At 35.2% G+C, this 24,311-nt stretch overlaps 1 protein-coding gene across 1 annotated transcript in view; it reads right to left on the reverse strand.

Annotated features, from left to right (window-relative positions):
• Window positions 1-18,548, reverse strand: part of LOC132562946 (kinesin-like protein KIF26B) — a 264,719-nt gene extending 246,171 nt beyond the window's left edge. The window contains exons 1-2 of the mRNA XM_060227723.1: window positions 18,464-18,548; window positions 2,106-2,207 (exon numbers count right to left, since the gene is read on the reverse strand). The gene's annotated coding sequence lies outside the window, so the exon portion shown is untranslated. The remainder of the gene's footprint in view (window positions 1-2,105; window positions 2,208-18,463) is intronic.
• Window positions 18,549-24,311: the final 5,763 nt, after the last annotated feature.

Below are 24,311 nucleotides of genomic sequence, written 5' to 3' on the forward strand. Positions count from 1 at the left end.
AATACTGACTAAAAACGTTAGATGAGAACAGTGATAAATACAACGTTATCGAACAGTGTCTAAAATTACTCAACGTTACCACTTTGTCTGGTCACGAGGTCTCGATACGGTGACACGTGTAGCAGTAGAGCCATATGCTTCTTTATTAATTTCAAATCAGCCTTCAATCTAATTAAACCTTGTAAACAATAGAAAACCACGTTTCCTTTTTGTAAACTCTCAACAAACTTGATCAAATTAATGCAAAGCGTTTTTCTGACCGCGCTTTGTGTTATCTGGACTATTCCCGGGTCAAGTAAATTTAGAAGTTTATAATTAGTTTGATCTCGTAATATCACGTAGTTTCTTGGACGATTCTGAAGTGAATCGATATTGCTCTGAAAAAAAAAACTGTCGTCAATACATATGATTACAAATCACTGTATAAAATCCTGTTCGTTTGTTTGCTTTTCTCTTGCAGATCATGATGTTGTCTGCTATCACCTACTGAGACAATGTCCGGTCAAAGGCCTTACTGACCAGTATGACTCCTCGCGTCCACAATATAAGATTAGATACAAGATTCATGAATGTAATGTTGATGGATATTCCCAGCGGTCAAAACAACACAGTCGCATTTCTTTTTGATCGCGTACTGGTCTTGTAGGGTAAAATAATGACAGGTGACTAAGGAGGTAACAAAGACAGAAAAAAGAGAGAAAGAAAGAAATGTTTAAAATAAAGAGATGATAGAAAATGAAACGAAAATTTTGCAAACTGAATTTTGGCCAGCACGTAAATTTTTTTTTTTCAATTAATTTTATGCAGACTCTCAACAAAATTTCAGCAATCAGACAGGTGTGGCTAATATGTCATATTTGCACTTTCAATACCATTAGACAGATACATATATATGTATTCCAACGACATTTAAAGAGGAGATAACTTTTAACCAGATTTCCGGCATTCTACGTTAAGTTGCATATAAACCGTAAGTGATCACTCATTCAGAAGATAAAAATACTGAAGACGATCAAATATGCATCGGTGATAATTTGGTCGGAAAGAAACACACGTAATAACATTTTATTGAGTACGCGCTATCTGTAAAGTGGCATATATATCAATATGGTTTTAAAATATTTCATCGACATTGTAATTATGTAAATAATGATATCAGCTACAAAACATTTTTGAACTACGTATACTGAAGATTGACACGGATATATATGTACATGTACCAGGCAGTTCGGGTTTTATCACGGAACAGTTTACATATTGTCAATATGTTTACACTGGGCTGAGTTTTATCAATCTGCATGACATATCTTCAGAAGTTTGTCAGGGCTTGATCCAGGAACATTCCGATCTCAATCTGCTACATCGATAAATCTGATTTAAATTTGAATAGTAATGGTTTATAATGACGCAATATACAAGCGTCTACGTGATACTGCATTAGCCGCGTCATTGTAATGTTTGCACATTGTTTTGACATATACATGCAAAAGCTGATATTGACTCGACAAATCCTTTGTATGAGGATATCCACCTTATACAGAAATTTTGTAAATGTGCTAAGTAAATATTACGAGCTTCCTGGTGGATGGATCAAACAGGCAGAAAGAAAATAAGAAATGATAAGATTGTATCTTTAAGACAGGAAAACAGTGACTTGTCAACAAGTCTCCATCATTGAACGTTTTGATAAAGGTGTCACATTTAAAGCAAACCAAAGTTTACAATATATATACATAGATAGGTTAAGGGTATTAAGTGGCATTCACCCTTTACATGTGAAAATTGTAGTCCACAAAAATGGCAGGCATCGGGTCTTAGTTCATGTCTGACAAATTTCTCAACGTGCATAAACACTATAGAAAGGAACAATGTAAAATAATTCCCTTTTTGAGATTTTTGATTATTTCGAATAACAGTTGCTTGAATCACAATAACGACTATATGTTCTACAAAGAACCACGTTACAGCATGGCTTTTCAATCGAACACATGTTTGCTGTGAATTGTTACAATGCAAGACAATTTTCGACAGTATCAAGCAGCTTTGATGATATTGATATCAAAACTGATCTTAGATGTGTTTGCTTTCTATTGACGAATGCTTACCTCGAAAAAAAGCTTCTCGGTGATTACGAATGATTCACTAGTCTCCCTGAAATGCTGTCGTCATCATGTCACCCGTGTAACCGACTTCCGGCATACTCTTCTCTGTAAATACACAAAAGGTATTCCAAGATATTTAAACTTTAAAAAGCGAGTTTAAATTTCAGATCAGGATGATTAAATAATAGCCATAGATTGAAGCATTCATGTAAAATAAGTGAGTTATCTTAAATTCCATTAGATAATGTTTTCAAAACAGTCTGTATGTACCATGATTTATTTTCGATTTTGTGTGTGTGAGTGTGTGTGTGTAGGTTTTTTTTTAAAATCGCACTCTACATGTCACAAATATGCTTGGTGTTCTTTTCACGCGGATTTAGCGAATCACGAACTTACGTTCACAAAAACAAAACAAAAAGCACAAACAAACAAACAAAAAAGAAATATATATCTGTCAGTAACCATACTCTACTTGACCATGAATTACGGTAATAAACCTGAGGATTGAGGACCCTTTACTCGGATCGGTCAGTTAATTGCCCTCATTGGTATAACGCGGAGTGGTCATTCACAGCTCTCGAGATCATGACTCTCCAACAATAACTAGGGACTCTACCCTTTATCTATACCCCTGGTGAAGTGTCCACTTTCCGACATACCAATCTTCATTGAAGAGCCCTCGTCAGGTCTCGACCAATGTTTTACAGCAAACACTCGCCATAACAGCCCCGTTAAACAGACAAACATTTAGACAAAACTCGTCCATTTATCAGTAACGGACGTTTCTCGAGTGAGACTTATGTAAGTAACACCCAGCGTCGAATCGTATACATAGACATCTGGAATGAGATACCAGTGTTTCTCGTAAATTGAAACATCAATGTCGTTTTAAACGTCGGAACATCCTGTCGTATCCGCTCATGGCTACACACACGTCTGTCTAACGGTAAATTCATCTTCCTGCAATTGGGCTACATTGCATTTTTCACGTGAAAAGTATTTTTGTGGATATGGTCATAAATGTGACAAGCCTAGTCTCAAAGCTTAAAAGCCTCGATTATAAGACGGTAATAGGGTTGAAATTGAACCTAGACGACCGGTACAAAATGTCCATCTCGATTTCTATATACTTTACAAACACGAGTTAACTTGGGGATTAGAATCGGCGACAGCGCTATATGAACGCGCCCGTCAGTTAGAGAGACGCGAACACATCCGTCTGCCAGTCATATTGTAGTCTCAGAGTCCAACTCCAAAGATTATCTAACCAAACTTAACAAAGTGTCCGGTAGTCAAAAATGGGAGTTCAGTGTTATAGGTACATTTTTACTAACAGTACAGAGATGCATTTTTTGTTATTTACATTCTCATGTCTTCCAAACGAGTATACAACAATTTACACTAAATGGAGCGTGGTCCAATTGCCATTTCCATGATGAGAAAGCGTAAGGGGCGCTCTTTCTCATCTGATGTTTTTACTCTTAAGCCTTTATTTGGTTAAATTGTGTTAGCACATTCTGGAGTAGTAGTCATCATGAAGATATCCTTGTTTCCCTTATTTTGCCCTGCTATTTTATACCCTGATGGTACAACATATTTTATACAACTTTTTTTACTGACTCATCATAAAAGAATTGCTAGAATATGGCTAGTCGTTCATGAGGAATCGAATCTAAAAAAAAAAAAAAAAAATTAGAATATAATAGACAACTGATTTCCGACAGTGCAGGAGGAAGACCTCGATAGCGCGAAATCAATGGGAAAACGTGATTATAATCAAATATACACTAGTCCGCAGAGATATACGGGCGAAATATGAAGCCAAGTAAACGCCTTTAGATTTACTAATGATACAATGTAATTTTTATCTGATACCAGACCTGAATTTATAGGTAGATAATTACATTAACACGAGCTTTTTCGTGGATTTCAACAGATTCTAAAACTGAGTTATGGGATACTTCGGCTCCACACATTTCTCGGTATAAGTTGTCAACTTTTCCGAAACCCATTCCCTTAATTATAGTCGGAGATCGCAAAAACGTAAATAAGCAGTTTTTATCTGATCCAATGCAAATGCACGTGCATGTTCTACAATATCAAGCCATAACATGTAGTGTACGCCTGGTTCGCTTAACATTTCTGGAAACTAACCCTCATTGATATATCTAATATTAGAACTGTATTCAGGAATGGACATTCTTTAGGAGTGGAGGATTCTAATTTAATAAGCTTACAAAGATCTCTACGTTTCGAAAAAAGAAATTACAGATAAAAGAAAATACGAGATTTGACATGTTCGTGCGGGTTATAATAAGGTTGCTGTATCGAAATGGAACCCTCATATTAACTATCAGCTTGACACGCTGACAGGAATGTTACAAACTAAAAGCCACGATATAAAATTATATAAAAACATAGCAGTATTCAAGATAAATTTTATTTAAGCATGTAATGGATAAATTTCCGAATTCCAAAGATAAATAATTCTGATATTCATGTAAAAACCTTTTAAAAAGTCTTATCTTTATTTTTTTATTTCATTATCGCAGTTCCGCAATAATTTCTTTCTTTCTTTCTTTCTTTCTTTCTTTCTTTCATGAACAACTTTTGTTGTATCAATAAATTTGGTCTATTTGAGAGTGATCGAGATGGATACAATATGCGAGCCCAAGCTGTTTTCTAGCGTTATTCACATGATATCATTTATAGACCAGCTACATAGAGACACCGCGATACTAAGTCCAGATTCTTAAACTAATCTGAATGGCGAACGAAAACTAATATAGGCCCTTAACTTTTTATCGTTTGTTAAATCTTGACACAAGCTAAAAGCAATATTTAAAGTCCAAAGAGATTTGACATGTTTTCAGTAAAATATTTACGACTTCCTAATGTCAATGACATAATCATTTCAAAAATCTGAAAAAAGTAAGTTATTGAATAAAGTTGTAAATTCAAAAATGAATCACTGGTTTAGTTATTTATTAAGAGTAGTGGTAACACGCGCAGTTTCAGGGAAAGAAAGAAATGTGCTCTACCTCGTTTCATGGTGCAAGAGACAAAGAAAATCTATTTAACTTTCCTCAGTATCAAATCTTTCTTTTCTGTCTTCATTGTTCTTTCCGTCTGTCAACGCACGTATCACATGTCCCTGTATATAGCAGAGGAATGTATGGGCCGATTAAAAAATACACTATATGATACCGTGGATATTGGCATACCTATTTTACACGTCAAATGTTGAATAGCTATATCCTCTCAAAGCGATACGATATTAAGATTAAAATACAAGAAACTGCCTTTCCTTTAAATAAATCTGACGTATTCTTTCGTTCTAATATAAACGTGATTTATTATTGATGGTGAAACACATACTGATTAATCATACAATGACAATATTTCCGAGTGACCCTGACGAAATTCCAAGCACATTGCCCTCGGATTAAGTCTCCATAAATTCCGGATATGTCCCGCCCTGTAATCAGCACGTTAACGATCACGTATTTGGACCATGAGACCATTATGTATTTCCAGGAAACAGTATATATAATCCGGGCCAAACTGTCGTGACAGTAGGTTGGAGGCTGATAAATCTATTTCGTCTGTAATAAATCAATGCTCATTTAGTCTGGTTCCTTAGCCTTGAACTAAAGGTCCTGTGTTGGAATACGTCTTTATCTTGTTAAATTTTTGCCTCTTATCGGCTGTTGTTGCAAGTTTTCACTTCCACCCCTATAGCGCCACAAGTGACAAAAATGTATTCAATTAAACATCATCATGAGATCTGAAAAGCAGCTATAGGTATTATTCTCACAGGTTTACTGACATTTGACTGCGTTTGCATTAATTCGTTTACAGAAACACGTCTCCGACTCGAAAATCCAAATATAGAGAACCCTCTAATGACTGATTCGGCAAAATTCAGTTTCTCATAATTCAAACTGAAACAAGTCAGTAAACTTCATTCAAACATGGTTTGGTAATTTCATCGTTTATTGTATGTGCAATAACTACAGAAATTGTTATTGAGATGCATGTTTTAATTATCACCGGAGGCGCCATCACTAGAGTTCAGAAATTAATTTTCTCGCTAGTGTATAGACGAGGAGGCGCGTGTTAGCCCGAGAAAGGTACACGAGGCTGGCAGGCGAGATCTCGTCTAAACGAGATTACAACAGGAAAGATAGAAACGATAACTAAGGTTGATCAGACGATCGTTTGTACGTGATTCTATTAACTGCTGTCCTTATTCTGTGCTACTTTCTTATAAATCACTACAATATAGTGATCCTGATTGTATCAGACGCACGTGGTCACGCGCTGGCTACCAGAAGAGACACAATTATTCAAATGAGTATTTAAATGAAAGTGTTGTCTGATTCTATCATGAATCGTCTAATTGATAAAATGTCAAATCTATTTCAATAAAGAAAATAGTTATTGAAATTCCGTTTTGTTATTCGTATACAGCAAATACTATTTCTTCCATTTTTATTCCAGTCTTATCGAACGTTTGAATATGGTGGACAAAACAAACACTCACATGACCAAGAATATCATGGCAGCTTTTGTCCATTGTTACACCCTCCCTTGTGAATTTATGGCATGTATTGAAATAAAAAAAAATACCGACTTTGACATGTTACTTGTGTATGTTGCCCTGGTGTATTTGCAATGTATGCAATGAATACATTGGATTTGACCTTTATCTACCTCCGTATATAAGAGTTCATTGTTCGGCGTAAAAGCTGATGGTAAACACGTGTTTATCGTACCAATGAATGCTGACTTTAAAGTTTTGTGTGCTGTGTGTTAATTTAATTTGAAGAGTTCCACGGGACATCGATAGAATTGTAGAGTTCACACTGAAATACAAATGTTGCATGGAAAACATCACACGATGACACTTTGAAAAAGGTTGACTGTACTTTAAGTAGAATTCTAAACGTCTTGGATCTTGGGAGATATTTGGTACGAGAATGTGAAAATACGCAAAGCACCCATTATCGATAATTAAACTAACGAATCAATTATCAATTGGGTGAATAACACTTCCTCTTAATTTCTCGAATTTGTATCAGAATTGAAAATAAATTTGTTTCATTAATTTATCAAACGATCCAAACACGTATAAAATGTCTATCACCAAGTCGCTTCGATTGTTCGGAAAATGTGTTCAAGTATGTCATCAATTACGACTCATAAAGGTCACTTAACTGGAGGTTACATGGCGCAATTTGAACTCTTTGACGTCATACACGACACGTATTTGTTTTGTAAATGTACCAATATCAATAGCTGTTGAAGTAAATTCAAACCGTTGCATTATCAAAAGATGAAACCAAATAACCTATGTCATGAAAAGGTGGCGGCATTTATACATGTTTGAAATATAACAAAATCACGTGACATGCCAGCCTCATACATTTAAAAAACTGGGAGGAAAAAGAAGAAATTAAGGTCAGTTAATGCAAATATTAGTGACATCTCTTTGTCACATTTACACAATTTATGATGCTCAGAATACTGTACATACTCTTATGATATAGGATTCGCTAGCACGCTATGTTAGACCACTTTACGGCTTTTTGTGGTAAAAGCAACATCAGCCTAGTTCTATTTGGAGGACGAAAGGAAACCTCATCGCGTGTTAAACAATTCTAGTGTTTGATCAAATACCGTAAGTAATGGATCACACAGTGATAATTATGCCATATAAAGTCTGTCTAATTAGAAGAAAAAGAAGAAAAATGGCCGAAGCTAACAGGGACACTTCCTGCTCATGTGTAATTGCAGTTGGTCTAGGGCGACAAATATCCTTCCGCGAATATCAAAACGGAAATCCAACCACTAGATCAGAAACGGAAAACTCTCCGCGAGACAAAAATGTTCCATGGACCATGGACGTTTTATCCATTTCATTTCTTGAAGCTGAAAACAGATTTGCTTTAAATGGGGTCAATCAATTCCAAACAATTGAAATGACAGAGGTTGGAAACAGTTATATAGGCTTTCTATTCACCCCTACCGTGATTTTTTATCTGTTCAAGTTCAGCCAGAAGTGGAATTCGGTTTTTGTGTTTTAATTTTGAATTTGTTGAATGAAAATGCTTTTAAGGTTATTAGCATTAAGTTAATTATTTGAGCATATAGTATTGCAATCTAGCGTAAATTTGTTTGGATAGGTTTTCATTCAAAATATTTGAAACATGATTTAGCAAGTAGATATACTAACATTTCTTGCGTTTTATAATTGTTCAACGTTAACGTAATAAGTCTGTCCCTGTATTGAAGTTAACCTTGGAACAAAAACTGATAATACAGTTGAATTTAATTAGTATGTTTGAGAAGAATTTTATCATTATAATGAAATTAAGAAAAGATACGTTTCCCCACACATAAAATCAATCCCCACAGTATGTAATGTAAATGTTAAGGACTTCATCACTGAATTAAATTTTACTTTGAAAACGACATTATAATGTTCTAGACAATAGGAATCACCAATGTCAAGTCTTACGTGTTCACTTCCGCAAATAGTCATGAACATTCGGCTGAGAGTATTAAATTTACTTTTCGATTATTGAGTGCATGCATACTTAGGTTCGTCTCGTTGCTATCTTGTTTGTATGTTTTTTTCATTAGAGTTCATGTGTTCATTAAATTTTTGATGACGAATGTAAAGTGACAGATTTTCTTTTCTTTAAAAAAGGAACATAATAACCGTAAGAAAATAAGGGCTTGTCAACACGATTTTATTTCAAAGAAATGAGGACTAACTTTGCTAAACTCAAAGAAAGAACAAGAAGAATATGACCACGCGTTCTGGAAGGGTTCAGCGTCTTGTGCTTCATCGACGACACCCATCAATCAATCCAATTACCAACCCGATCAAGTAATGACATGTTCTCAAAAACGTTACATTTTTAAGTGACATTTGCTTTCTTCTCAGATATTGACAAGGTAAAATTTATCAAAAACTAGATTTTTTTAATAGCACAGTAGTGATGAGGAAAGAAAGTTCTACAGGAAATGCATTCAAGTCCAGAGGGCCATTTTACCAAGCAATGATACAATGATAAGGTATATTGTACAATATATGATGGCCAGTTGTTTTCAATTAGTAATTAATAAATAGTAATTAAAAAGCATGAATTTTGTTTTAGTCTCAAAATCTCACTTTTTAAACTGTTATCTTGACGCAAGGTTCTAAAATTCTTAGAATTTATAAAACACAAATTTGCAAAGTCAATTAAAAAAGAAACGGCAACATTGTACAGTCTGCTTCAAGTTTTGTATACTTCTCATAAGGCCATTTTAATATCAATACAAAATAAAGAGACGAATGAACAGGAATCAAGTAATGGTCTCATTTCAGTTTGAATTATCACAGCAACTGGGCCTCTAGATATTTTCATGTTACTAGGAACTGAGCCTCCAGATATTTTCATGTTACCAGCAGCTGAGCCTCAGGATATTTTCATGTTACCAGCACATGGGCCTCCAGATATTTTCATGTTACCAGCAACTGAGCCTCAGGATATTTTCATGTTACCAGCAACTGAGCCTCCAGATATTTTCATGTTACCAGCACATGGGCCTCTAGATATTTTCATGTTACCAGCAATTGAGCCTCCTGATATTTTCATGTTACCAGCAACTGAGACTCCAAATATTTTCATGTTACCAAGAACTGAGACTCCAGATATTTTCTTAAATATGTTCTATCAGAGTTCTCTGACGTAGAACAGAGGAAAAGTACTATTCTACCAATAGTCAGTATAAGGTTTTCTTAGCATGTATATCGTTTACATCTCCAGGACATTTTTTATCAGTATTAAGTTCAACCTTGTTCTTCTCCTTTCGTTATTAGCAGTTGCAAACGCTATTTGATATTTTATTTTATCTTTGTAACAAAATGAAATCTAAACAAAAACAAAAAACGAAAACAAAGAAGAAAGAAAGAATCGCGTGAAATGATTGATTCATGCTTATAGCTTGCCGTGAAGCGATTGTAAACAGATATAGGTCGATACCTGAACATCAGCTGATGATTTAGTGTTTCCTACTTCCTGTTTCTTTTTCTCTAATGAACACTACTAACTTAAAACAAACGTAAATAACATCATCCGATCTCTGATGTCCGGAGCTTGTCAGGTATTTTCCTTTTTACATGTACCGCCATTGTTTTTGTTGTATTTGTTACACAGGATATTTATAGTTTATCTAATGGGTACACAGGGATATCTTTTGTCTTCCAAACATTAAGATATGTCATTTATTGTCTCATGAACGCTCAGACTAGGATATCACTTTCTAGCGGATGCCCTATTTACAAGAGTTTCCTTTGTATCGTTTTACAGAGAGAAGACAGGGATGCCATCTGTGACGTTCATCGTTTCTTGAATGCTAAAACAGGACATTCATAATCATTCTAATGGTTAGACAAGATTGTCTGATGTCTTACTAACGACTAGAAATGCTGTTCATTCTCTCAAGAAAGTACACATGTACACGTATATGTGTGTAGGCGTGACGCAATAGGGATTGGGCTCTTTTTTTGGCGTTCATTGCCTCTCTGGAAATAAGGTATTGATATCAGTGTTGATAAATATCGTCTTCTGCAAACGAAACAAGAATTTAATACACGATTAATCTTTTTGTAATAGAAATATCTTTTGGTCGATAAGAAAATATGTAGATTATGATTAAGGTATATAATATGTACATGTATGCTTTATGAGATATGACTCTGATAGAAGAAAGTTTCGTATCCTATTTAATTGACTACGTTCTTATCTTAAACTATCGGTATCGGCTTTCCTTAACTCAATGTTTACTTATTTTGTTAGAGAGATATAGGTATAACTTGGATGTCTAGAGGTAAATGACCCTTGGAAACGTTTAAAATTCTGAAAGGTGTCTTAATATACAGTGGCTCATTATCGAATCCTCACACCTTCTATAATCGCCTTCCAAAACACGCTTATGTACACAAATATGTCTTATAAATAGGGATATCCATTATGTCTTTTTAATGAACCAAATGTACTTTTCTGTATTGGCTTATTGCTTTCGTGAAATAAAACTTGATTAAAAAGATAGATATTTCCCTTCGAAATAATGGAATTCATTAATAATGAAATTCTGATATTAGAGCCCCTGAAAGCACGTGCTTTAATGACGCAGTAATGTACGAGCAGGGCCACGAAGTTGCAACACAATAGTGTTTTAAGCAAATACGACCTATGCATAATAGAAAAGTGACCTATTACTGAAATATGAAGTCATTATCGATGTATCATGACACCCACATGCGGGCACGTGTGATTTTTTTTTATTTATTTATTTTTATGTTAAATCCTATTCCGTGTGTGTTATGAACGAATTCAATATTTTGCCGAACTTGACATTCATCGTGTTTTATTATCATCATGGGGCAATCTCTTTAAATATCGACATTTCACATTAACAAAATCATTTATCGTCAATTTACAGCAATAAAGCAAAGTCCTACTAGCGAGTGACATCCTCTTCAATCTAGATCTTATCAACATTTCATACATAACAAAGAGTTTGTGTGATAGAGAAAAGACTCGTGTTTTACTACAATAATTATCGCAATTCTCAAACTTGTAACAAAAGAATACTTTAAAATTATGTTGACATTCGGCGCGGTCACAAAAATATCAACAGATTTATTAGCTTCAAATTCGGATAATGTTCTGAATTAAATATGATGTGGTTGAGTTCTAAAATGAAAAATTATACAGAAGGACACTGCCATCAGCTTCGTTGAAAGCGTTTGAATGACGAAGACACCATACAATTGAACTGCGGGGTATAGAAAGCGTTTGGTTTATGCAAAGTAAGGGATGTTATGGGGTTTTGCGGAAATGGAAATTGTACAGCGGTTGTTAGGAGATTGCGATGAGGAGATCCTACAATGATATCGTGTCGATCTCTCTGAAATGTCACTATTCATCGCATCTGTCAAATTATTAAAACAGAGTCAATGACACACGTCACTTAAATGCTTGACAGGGATAGTACTCCATCACAGCATAGCATGACTTCAGAAAACAAATATATAGATATGTGCGTCATTGTTTTAAACAGATTTTGAAGTTTTTGTTGACAATATAATTCATATATATACCAGACAACATCAGAATATGTCAAAATGGTGTCATAGCAAGGTTCTGCTTCCGGGGAAAGTAAAATGATGATTCATTAGTATAACCAATATAGAAATGAACTTGAGTGAAAATGTCATCTTTACCAAAACTGTTAATTTGTAATTCTTAAAATTACTTCAAGTTCCATATTTATTTACGATTTCAATTATATTTTTTGTTGTAGATTAAAAAAATGTGCATTGATAAGTTGCAATAACTTGTGCCTTATCCCTTGTCTATCTCAATAAATTTGTTTAAACTAACAAATTTGCAAATGTAATAACGGTCACAGAACAAAATGAGTTATCTCCCTTAAAAACAATTATGATAAGAAATCTTGCAAAAAATATATGCATATGCAATTATCAGTGACGTCATGTAGTTTAGATTCCTATTATATATCTGGTTTATCCCGGAATTTTATGGGGTTTTTCCTGTGTATCAATTTTAGAGTCAATTAGAATTTAAGAGATACGGTGGTGTACATGTATATGCATTGCGCACCGAATGCTAATAAATACATCTACAACTTAAAGCAAATCATGTGCATGATAGTGAATACTGATCATACAGATCTGGTTACGTTTAGTTTCCATATCTCACTCGCTAAGTGACCCAATTCCACAAACAAGAGAATTTAACACAACGAACAATTCAAATTTGCAAGCAACATTACATAATCTGACTACTCCAGCAGTAAAAGTTTAATGAAATCAAACTATCGTAAACCCACTGTCACATTCAGAAACAAAAAAAGGCTTCTTTTTTCTTCGGGAAGGAAATTGAAGTGTCAGTGTAACACTGCAAGGATGCAATGTATATTTTTTCCTCTTTATTTCAGAAAACAATTCGCTTTGTAATCAAGATACACATTGTCTTCGCCCTTTTGTCTTAAGCTGCCGTGTACTGTAACACTATTCATCTTCAACTCTACGATCCACAAGTATTTTGTCAACTATAAATTACGTTAAATGGACAATTATTGATGTTGATTTCGCGTGCTGCAATAGTCGACACTCAGTAGACAGATCGCATGCAGGGAGTTTGTTATTTGACGCTCGAGGGAATGCGCGGTCATTTGGTCATTTTATCGGTCAAAGGGATATGTAGTGGTCAGCTGATCATGAATGTTGAAGAGGCTGTTTGTGACTTCTGTTGTTGTTTGCTGCATGGCGCCCTATCTATCATACATAAATCGTGCGTAATTGAGCGTGAAAAAGATAACTGTGGTTTGATGGATAAGCCTGTTGTTAAACAGATTTAGATCTAGTTAGTAGAATGACATTTTGGCATATGGAAATTTTGACTTCTACCTTCAAAAACATTCACAGTTTGTATCTAATGGTAAAAAATCTAGCTTCGCGAATGACCAGTATTATCATTACTGTCAAAAAATGGAATATAAAACAGTACAAACGGTTACGTTTATAATTTTCTCATCACTATTCCGCCTTAGATGTATTGTTTACAAATCTGCATTGAAATTAGTTTATTTATGTATAACTTCATATTGGAAGTAAGTGTGAACATTATTGCTTGAATAATACAAGTAGATCTACCAAATGGGAGGACTGTAGAAATTGGCCCATCAAGAAAATAAACTTTGAAATGAAAACAGTGATGAATAAAACACGTGTTTGACGATCTAATCATCTGAGTCACGGGGATGCTTTAACATATATACAGTATATAAACAAACCAAATAAAACGCTCAGAGGACCGAAAGAGGTGAATGAGGTAGAGTGTAATAACAAGACAACAAGTGCACATTTGTGAAGCTCAATTCTAATCTGTTATCCGGTTTTCCCGGAGAGACTTGGAAATCCACGGTCGGCAGCGCATAGATGATTGATTTCTTCTACATTGCTCGTCTGATTCAGCCGAGTGAATGTTCCTCCAGTTGACGAGGAAAACCATTTCCTTGAATTTCACATAAAAAAGCCAGATTTACTAAAGTGACTGCGATAACGGGCGGCCTCGCAGATGTCAAACAACTGTGGTTAAGATGTTCAGAAATGATGTATCACTTTTCCAACTACCCAGTACAAGCATGCAATTCCATTTCCGCGAGACAGAAAAAAAAAACATAGGATGTTTTTATCAACACTATTGTAAAATGAATTTCGTATGATTCATACTTGATATTTTCGTGTTAAACGTTACAAAGATATGATAATACAGTGGTGTTTTCGTCATGATGAGATGACCAGCTTAAAGCCGGCCATGATGATGTATCGGTAGATGGTCATCGGCTAGATGTGCCTTAAGACGAGTTTGGCAGATTTGTTTATCCTTAAGCTGCTCATGTACATTAAAGTTTTATCAAAGAAGTGTATAACAACACATAAACCTTTTTTCACTGAACATCGATAACATGCCAGTTGTTTTGTAACAACCGACAGCAAAGATCCGAACACTTGAAATTTCTATTCGTGAAACTGACGATATCAAAATTCATCACTCTCTGAGGAAAAGATTTTATCGACATAAACAAACTGATGAAATCAGTTAAAACTGTTTATTGTCATCTATTTATAATGAAACAGGCACTAAATACACCTAGTAGCAGTTTTAGATTAAGGAAATGTTTATAAACAGTTTCCAATTTTAGACCTAAAACACACCAAGAAATAAATCCGGAATTACAAGGGGTTTTTCTTTCTACCAGTATTCATTTCAGTCTCATGCAAGTTAAGCATTACATACCGATTGTGCATTTCAATGCAACTTGTACGAGAAAATATCATATCATTTTAATTATTAACACCTATTGTTTTCATGACGTGAAAAAGACAATTTCTATAAAATATAACGTCTTCGAGTAGATGATTTCCTGGAATTTGTTTCAAGTATATATGGACAGCTTTACCTTTGTGTAATATACTTGTACGACATGACTGAAATGCACATGATATGTTTGACTGCATTAAAATCAACAATTACTGCGTTAAATATAGTTTATACAGATGGCCGTGTGCAGCGACCGAAAATTATATAATTATAACTATGAATGCTCATTAATAGATCTTAAATGGACCATTGACAAGTTTTCTACAACAGACGACGTCCGTGATTTTATCCGCCCACCAGCTCGAAACGAATACTAGTTACAAGGCGCGAGCGTGGAATCAAATTGCAAAGTAGCCGGCGTGACGAGACAGAAAGGTCGCTAGAACTGACCTGTGGGCAGCCTGGCTCGCACTTGCACCGTCAGTTCTCATTCTAAGGCATCAATTATGACCGCGCGTGTGGACATTCAGCTCGACCAACATCTGCTGTGATACGAAACGGTGGCGACGAAAACTACAGTCATCACGTCGCAACTAATAAACGTTCCGAATTTATGGCCGAGATTCGTAATATCGAAGTGAAACTGACAATCACCAATGTGTGTGTATAAAATTATCGTCAACCCGGAAGTGTGGACATCCTATCATCAAGAACGTTTTTGTTGCACTATAGATAGTATTCAGTGTATCGGGTTCCATGCATGTGTTCGACAGCGTTTAACATTCCGGTATAGATTTTGATCATATTGTTTACATAATGTATCAAGAGATGCTGAGATAAGACGTCTGTTTAAAAACAAACCAAAAACCAACCAACCAACCAACCAGCCAACAAACAAACAATTATATGTCTGTCGCGACATATCAAACCCATCAACTTCAGTGACTTCAAATATTCACATCCGCCTATATTTTCAATGCTCCATTCTGCCTTTTCTTGACATATCAAAAAGTCTTTCTATGTACAAATGTCCAACATTTTAACGGTGCCAATTATAAGGTGCTCGTAAAATAAGGCAAGATTGCTCGATTTTAGAGAGTGATGCACCACATGAAATACCATATTCTTATATACTTAGCCAGAGTGTGTGGTTTGGTCCTTACTAAGGTGACTAGTATTTCTCAGGAATCTGAGATGATCCCGTAATGCCCTGCGCTATTAGAAATGTTTTTGGGTCGTTCGACTATTTGATTTTCAAATGTACTGATTTTGATAGCATGCAGTGTGCCTTCCACATTTTGCTCTACCGATATAGTCACCATCCACGATAAGGAGACCTCAAAACACTCCAATAAAAAAGTCTGTATGATTAGAGACATCAGATTGAGACGCACTTGTATTCAGGCATTACCTGTCAATAAAGCGGAAGTATAAAAAAAAGTATAGGCCGCTTATAACATTGCAAATATTGACTATCAGCTCAAAACCGTAACAAACGCTTCTTTGGTACGTTAATGATGTTATAAGCGATCCTTACTTTTCAACATTACGTGTGAAAAAGTCCCAAATGAGAGTGCTTATATAGGCTTAAGATCTCCTTCAGAAAGTTCTACAGCTGAAGATAGTACACAGTTCGTCATACACGCGAACACGAGACTTACACAAGTATTTATTCTGTCGAGTCCAAGTATATTGAATGCATGTCATAAGCAAATATATCGTGACGTGAAGTTTAAGATTTGCAAACAAAACCTATTTTTCATTTATGTTTCCTCTGTTGCTGGATACGGTCATTCGGTATAGGTTATCCAAACATCACCAGTACTAGGTCTGTATACAGATAACAGGAACTTGCAGGAAAAGAAATTTATCAATTTTTCTTTTACTCCACAAATCCATTTCTGGTGGATTTTCCCGGTTTGAATTTTAAGAAATCTGGCACGGTATTTAGAGAAATTTGATTGACGAGACTGACTGTAAAGAAGAAGTTTGATAGAAAGTTATTTGAAAAAAAAAACAAGGTAACATGTAAATTATCAAACACGTGACATATTGTAGATACGTGTATTACATAAATACGGGTTGTAAATACTTGTAATCGGTCTATCCATCAAGAGCACTTGAATAAATCATAATTATGTTTGTTATGACCGGAAAATCAATTAAATAAACACGTTTCTGTATATTATATATTTGAATGGAATGTGCACGCGTGAAGACCTGTAATCTGTGTGCGGTGTCGATTACAAGCTGATATCTGATCGGATACAAAAGTATATTAAAACTTAATCGAAATCTGATGTTGACCTTGGGATACCAGCTGCAAAAACGCAGTCCCAAATATGTCCAATTCGTGTTGTCGGTGACTTACTAGCGTTTGTTCGGAAACACAGAGGCGGAAAAGTGTTTTCCAGTTAAAATTCCATCTTGGTACGATGTTATATGTCTAGTGTACTTTGCATGCACTTTATCAACATTCCGTGTTTATTACAGTAGCTATTTAAATAAACTGCCACACAGTGTCGGACAAATGCAGTGGCAGAGGTTGTCGTTTTGCTGAAATTCTTGTTGGAAATTTGCTAACCATGTTCCGAGATATTAGAAATAAAATCCAAACGATACAAAGAAATCGTTAATTCACAATTACGACTTGTTCTGAAGGACCATATTTGTTTTATTCCAAAATAAATTAGGTATAGGCACGCTGGAAAGAAATGAAAGGTTTATTTTTGTTCCTCCCAAAAGAATTAATTCTGAGGCTTTGAGGACATGTTACTCATAAACTGATTAAAAATAATCAACATTATCTTAAATCATTTGGTTTTCAGTTCCGATAAGAACATATTTGAATATCAGAATAAATAAAATGCATTATGGCATTTTGTCATAGAAATAGGCTATATTGTTTTATCTCATGATGCTATCTCAAATATGATAGGGCGAGAGGGTGAAATTAAAACGGAAGTAAAATTATGCTCATAATGTTCCGACTTAAGTCACGAAATATTTATACAAGAACCATCAACAACAAGCAGCTTTTCTTATGTAGCATTTACATAATTTAAAAATCATACACAAATCAATTGATTTAAACTCAAGGACCGGGATAATTTTGCTACCTCAGTTAGCAGTTTACGACCAAGTCTGAAGATATTGTCAGTCAAAATTCATGGGATGTGAAGAGCTTTTCAGTATTTTGTAAATATTTTGGAGAAAAACCCGGCAGATTGGCAATATGTCATTCGTCAAACTGCATGTCGATTACATAAGCCTTCAGAAGACTTGTATATCGAAATGGATGTAGATTTAATTACTAATGGGTTTAAGTAGATATCCTATGTTTAAAAAGTGGCCACCAGGTAGCGCTCTGAAATCGTTGAATTGATCTAGAGTAAACAGAAGATCAACTTGTCAGCTGAAAGACTTGTTCCAAATCCCCATCTCACTTACCTTTTTCCTACATATTTTCCAAACAAGCGTTTTAGTGATTATGATGCAGACCCCCTGGCGGCCATTACTCCACCCAATGGACGTGATCGTTTCCGGTTTTCATCACTTAAACTCCTCCAAACCTCTTTCTGTCAGCTTCCATGATACTAAGTCCCCTAAAATTGAACATACGTATACAAGTTATCGTAATTTTACTAAATACAGGTCGAGAGGGCATTAACTTCTGCAACCTGCTCTGTGTTAATTTCACTAAAGGTTAGCACAGATGTCATGCACGTTTGTAAACAAATCTGTTTATCGCCCCATATCAGTACATAACGTCATTATAGACTAAAAATAGGCAATAAATTCTTATCGAATCTAACATGATCTTTATAATACAATCCATGAGGTCTCAGAGAGAGTTATCTCCTACAGAAGGTTTCTTTTCTGTACTAAAGACAAGTGTGTAAAAATCAATGACTCCAACCAAAATCACTGCGTTGGAGTAGGAAATGACTTTTCTGGATTATCAAGGGAATTACAATTTGAAGAAGACTGGGTAGGAAAGCAAATTTTATGGACTAACGACGACCGGAATGCACCTAAAGCCATTCGTACTTGATGTCCTGAAAACCGAAAAGTTCTTCAAAACAGAACTATTCTGAAACGATCGGGCCAAAGTATGAATGTCTTTTTCAGATGAAGGACATTACTTATTATAAAAAAAATATGTTTTAATTTATTATCAATTAAAATCGTGACATGAAAAATAGCCCCCAAAATTGTAATAATAAATTAAATGGCTTTGAAATCATATATTGATATCTTTTATAGGTGGTTATCAGTATGTTACTGATATTAATATTTTATTATTAATAATAAGCTTAGCAACAGTATAATTATTGATAATATTGAAATTAGTTTGTTATTCAAATACATTTCAAGTACGATACTTACAATGTATAACATACTCGGATAGTTCAAACTAGTACAGGACTATATAGTGTAAGTTGTATGCTAAAGTATAATTCAGGTAAGACTCATTCATAAGAAATGAACAAATCAGGTGTCGATTTCCTCATTACTTGTATCCATTCACGTGCATTACACCGTCCTCAGACAACACCCCCATCAATTACTACAAAATTAATATGACGATTTGTTATTTTAGACGTTTGCGGGAGGTCTATGATTCTTACCAAGCTATTCTAATACTTGCACATGTATGGTTTCGGCGCTATCAAATGAACCCTTACTGACTCCCCACGTTACAAAGACCAGCTAATGATTTCATACATGTAATAGTCGGCTTAGGTTCGTTACGAAAGACATGATCGTAACTTCTAAATTTAACTCACGAGACAACATTTCTTTTGTATGACACTTAACTGTGCTGATTAGTTACAAAAAATGAATATCACCTGGTCAATGGATTCAATGATGTTCACTTCGGTACGAATGCGTTCTGCTCATAGTCATTCTATCCCTTTTAACCATATCAAAAAACTGTGTAGTGTCGTAGGAGTTACCTCCCTTGAAAAAAATCGTTGGAATTTTGCTGTTTCGCTTGCTGTACACAACCAACAAGAAATCCTTCTGAAATACATTCTCATATACCAACATTTTAAATGATTATGTGTTGAAACTCAATTTAGATATTTAGGATTTCTTGTTTCTATAACTTCAACTGACTCATACTTTTTTTATATTTGTTAAGTTTGTATGTTTTACTGTGAATTTCTTCGATAATTAATTCTGAATTTCAAAATTTCAAAATTTCGATAATTGAATTTCTATTTTTTTAATTACAGTATCCCGATTTCATCTGTCTGCACAAATCTCCGGCCAGAACAAACAAATGGGTAATTTCAAACGTGATCACAAAGCAAAGTCGTGTTAGTACGTGTCATCAAATGCATAAGTGCGATAAGTTATATTCTTCTAATACAACATGGTCTACTATGTTTGTTGATGTATGTGACAAGAGTTGACCTCACCATGTCACGTAAATCTTGCTCAACGTCACTTGACGCTTGTATACGACCAATTCACAGTCAGCCATAGGCTTGACTGGACCGATATCTATTATATTGTAAGGAACGAATCAGTGATAAAGTCGTCTACGGCGGATAATGATAGTTTACCTGATTGATCAATTTGGTTGAGGAATGCTAATTTTGCTATCGTAAACTTACATACATCAAATCTCGTGGAGTACCGAGAATAGAAAAGTTCGTGTTTTTAGTGACGTAAATCACACACTCTTACAATGAAACCGAGACGTTATTTGACCGCTATAGTTTTCCAACCCGAGCAAATGACAAGAGAAGTATTTTACTTTAATTTCACCAATAAAATTTATGAAATAAGAATTTGTAATCCATTACGACACTTAAGATTTAGTCGACAGAATCTGAAAACACAAGTGATCCTTCTTTTCAAACAATGTCTAGACACAGCTCGTAAACTGTTCATCTGGATCCGATAGGTGCTTGATAAGATGGCATTCATCTTGTGACGTATTCTTAACCTTACTACACAATTGTGATTCATGTTACAAACCCCGGCGACACTTGACGACGTCACCAACACATTTCGAACAGCAAGGGCCCCAATTTCCACGATCAATTCAACAATGACCATGCGACCAGATTAAATACGTCATTAACATAATCATATAGGATGTAATGTTACCGATGACTTCGTCACGTGATTAAGTTGACTAGTTTCAAATCGATTACAGAGTATACCCGTTTTATAAGCGGATTTAGTTTCCCATCTTAGAAGCGACAAGGTCGTTTGTATTTGACTGCGTGGATAAGATCAAGTCTCGTTTCAGTTAGAAATGCTGCTTTACAAATTATTTTAGCATTGTAAGTAACAGGCTTAGTACAACTTATTTTACTTATGATGAACACATGATGATTTAAATATCGATTTTATGTCAGGCCCTTATGAAAATAATACAACATCGAGACCTTAGAAAAGTACAAATATACAAATGTATGCAGACATGATACTAAAATGTCACAGACGGAAATGTAACTCGTCTCTTTTGCGGGAAATGTTTCTGACAGTCCTAACGTCGGTCAAACACTGAACACGATAAGACAATTTATGCAAATATCATTGAATTATGGTTTGACCCTATGGAACTACCGTGTACAATGGGCATTTGAGTATATAAACTACCATGGTTTTAGGGGACAAGAGTGCGGCCATTTTATACTGATAGTCCGCTCCGAGATATAAATGATTTGATAATTTCTACAATCACCATGGACAGCCGAGTGTCCAATTCCTGTATCTGTCGTTTTCACTATCGGTCGTGCATTCCATGTGTCTAGTTATCAGGTTGGATACATACCCTTGGGGCCAGCATGATAATGCACGTGCGAAGTGTGTCATATCTGACATACGCCTTCCCAACAAAACACCAATCATCCCAAACGCTTGCAGGACCCTGATCATTGTTTCCCAATTTCGGAATTCTCCTGTCCTCGATAGTGATCACGTATACAATGTCAAGGTCAGATGCACAGAAGATGAGCGTGAGTTCATTGATGAATGGGTTTTCAGATTAAGGACAAAATGTATGAACGCAAGCATGCGTGCTGACGTGTAGGAATGTTGACCTCGTCATATTGTCATGAGAATCTTGTATTCAGGAAGCAAAAATATCAATGACACAGTTAGAGACATCGGGAATGTGAAGGTCACAAACTCTAGGGTAATTCACGTGTAATCACCAAGACCTCGAAAATATCATCGAATGATTTCAATCAGACATACTTCTCTAAAATAAGTAACAAAAAATACGGACGAAATCAACAAGAACAAAAATAGCCAGAGACAAGAGAACTGAGTGTATCTATAAAAGTAAACCGGGTAAATAGTATTCCCTGTACTATATAATTATGACACCCTTCTGGCGACTTCTGTAAACTCTAATATGGTATTATTGGAACATCAAAATGAACTAAGACACAGCCTATATACCATTTTGAAGACAATATGGAGTTATGATTAAAACATTTTCAAAAAGTCAGCGTGAATTGAAACTCCTCCAGAGGAGACCCTGTATGTCAATGATGTCAGTTATGTCATTTAAACTCCAAACTAAACCCTTAAGGCTACTGGAAGTGTAGCCTTGTATGATCAGCTGTCAGATCGGGTAACAATATAACATATAGGTGAAAATTGAGTTTGTTTAGCCGTTATTTTAACGAGTTAGACTTTTTGCAGCTATCATTTCTTCCGGTAGACTGTTCCAAATATCTACAACTCTGTTATTACATATGCTTTTTATGGTACTTAGCCTAGACCGTGGTTTCATTGTGTTTTTTCGAATGTCCTCTATAATAGATTCCACAGGAGTCACAGCGATCAATTTCCATTTCTTCACAACATCGATACTGTCATAATTCTGATGACTTGAACTGAAAAGCATGTCTACTGATAAAAATGTACATTCATTAAAGATACTGATACAAATAGCTTAAGTTTAGAAAACCAGTTTAGAAAAGGAATATTTTACAAATGTTATATTCAAAGTCATCACATTTTGTTTGCGAATAAAATGGTGGGATGCATAGTGTCGTCATGTTGGTAAAATTATTTTCAGAGGCGTAAGGCTTAGTCTAAGAAGTTAAAGCGACATAATTAAATAGTTACATTTTGGTTTTAACGGACTGATTAAAGTAATTTACTAACTAGTAACTCACCCAGCAAATAAACACATCTGCTCAATTATACCACAATTCCAGGGTCACAATAAGCAAAAACTCAACACTTGTGCATCAAAATCTGTCTGATTTAAAGAAAATACTTTCTCCTTTATATGCTCAATTTTTACATTGATACACAATTAGTCTAGATGACGTCCAGAATTTGACGGGTGAACGATGCACGTGTTAAGTACAATCATCTGTCGTGATGTATTTATTCGCATGCCCGGGAGGAATCTCGAGAGCAGTAATATCTATGTTTGACTGTTACTGTCTTGAGGTAGTGCATTAGCAGCTATTGTAATGAATCATATTTCTCTTCAATCACGCCAGTCAACATTGCTTTGACGTATGCCGTGTGTCGCGGCAGATATTGTAGGCAATCATACTTCTCAGTGTCTCGCCGATACACTCATTTTCCTGTGATAAATCGTATAGACTGTTTTTTTTTTTGTAAACGGCTTAAACTTTGATAATTTTTTCCAGAAGCAAAACCTGGTAGTTCTAATTGGCACAGTTAGATAAAAGATTTAGATTTTTTTTCACGAGTTCAACGTTAACTAATTTATTGGCAATGTCGGTCATATACAATGTTTATACTTTCATGAACTTGAAGCGTAATGTAAACAGACACACTTTTGTAACCAGGTAACAGCAAAGGGTGCAATCGTATTTGTAACCCGTTGTTGAGTATTTCTCCTAGGTTCCCACTGGGCCCTTTAAGTTGTGCCCTACCACTGAAAGACCATGATGGACACAGATGCTGTGAGATATAGTTTTATTAAATATTTAGCACCTGTAGTATTTATCAATCGTTAGAATGTATTTTCAATATAAAGAAAAAATCCTATACGAAATGTTATCACTGTCTACAGAACACTGAGATGAACAGCAACATACCATTAAACACAAAATTTCACACACAGTAAGTGTCTGGTCGCGAGATTGTAACGCACCCGCCTTTCATTTAGCCGTCCGGGGTTCGATTCCCCGACAGGACGTGAAGAGTATAGTGATGATTACTAAAATTATGGGTATTGGTTACAACAGTTGCTCTCGCGCCAACTTGTGTAACCCAGGTAAAGTTACAACAGTGGTTGTGTTCAATAGTGGTAGTATCACGACTACCATCGGATTCT

The sequence above is a fragment of the Ylistrum balloti genome, unplaced genomic scaffold, assembly GCF_031769215.1.
Source record: "Ylistrum balloti isolate Yb309-2 unplaced genomic scaffold, AGI_CSIRO_Ybal_v1 Utg371552, whole genome shotgun sequence".
NCBI lineage: Eukaryota > Metazoa > Mollusca > Bivalvia > Pectinida > Pectinidae > Ylistrum > Ylistrum balloti.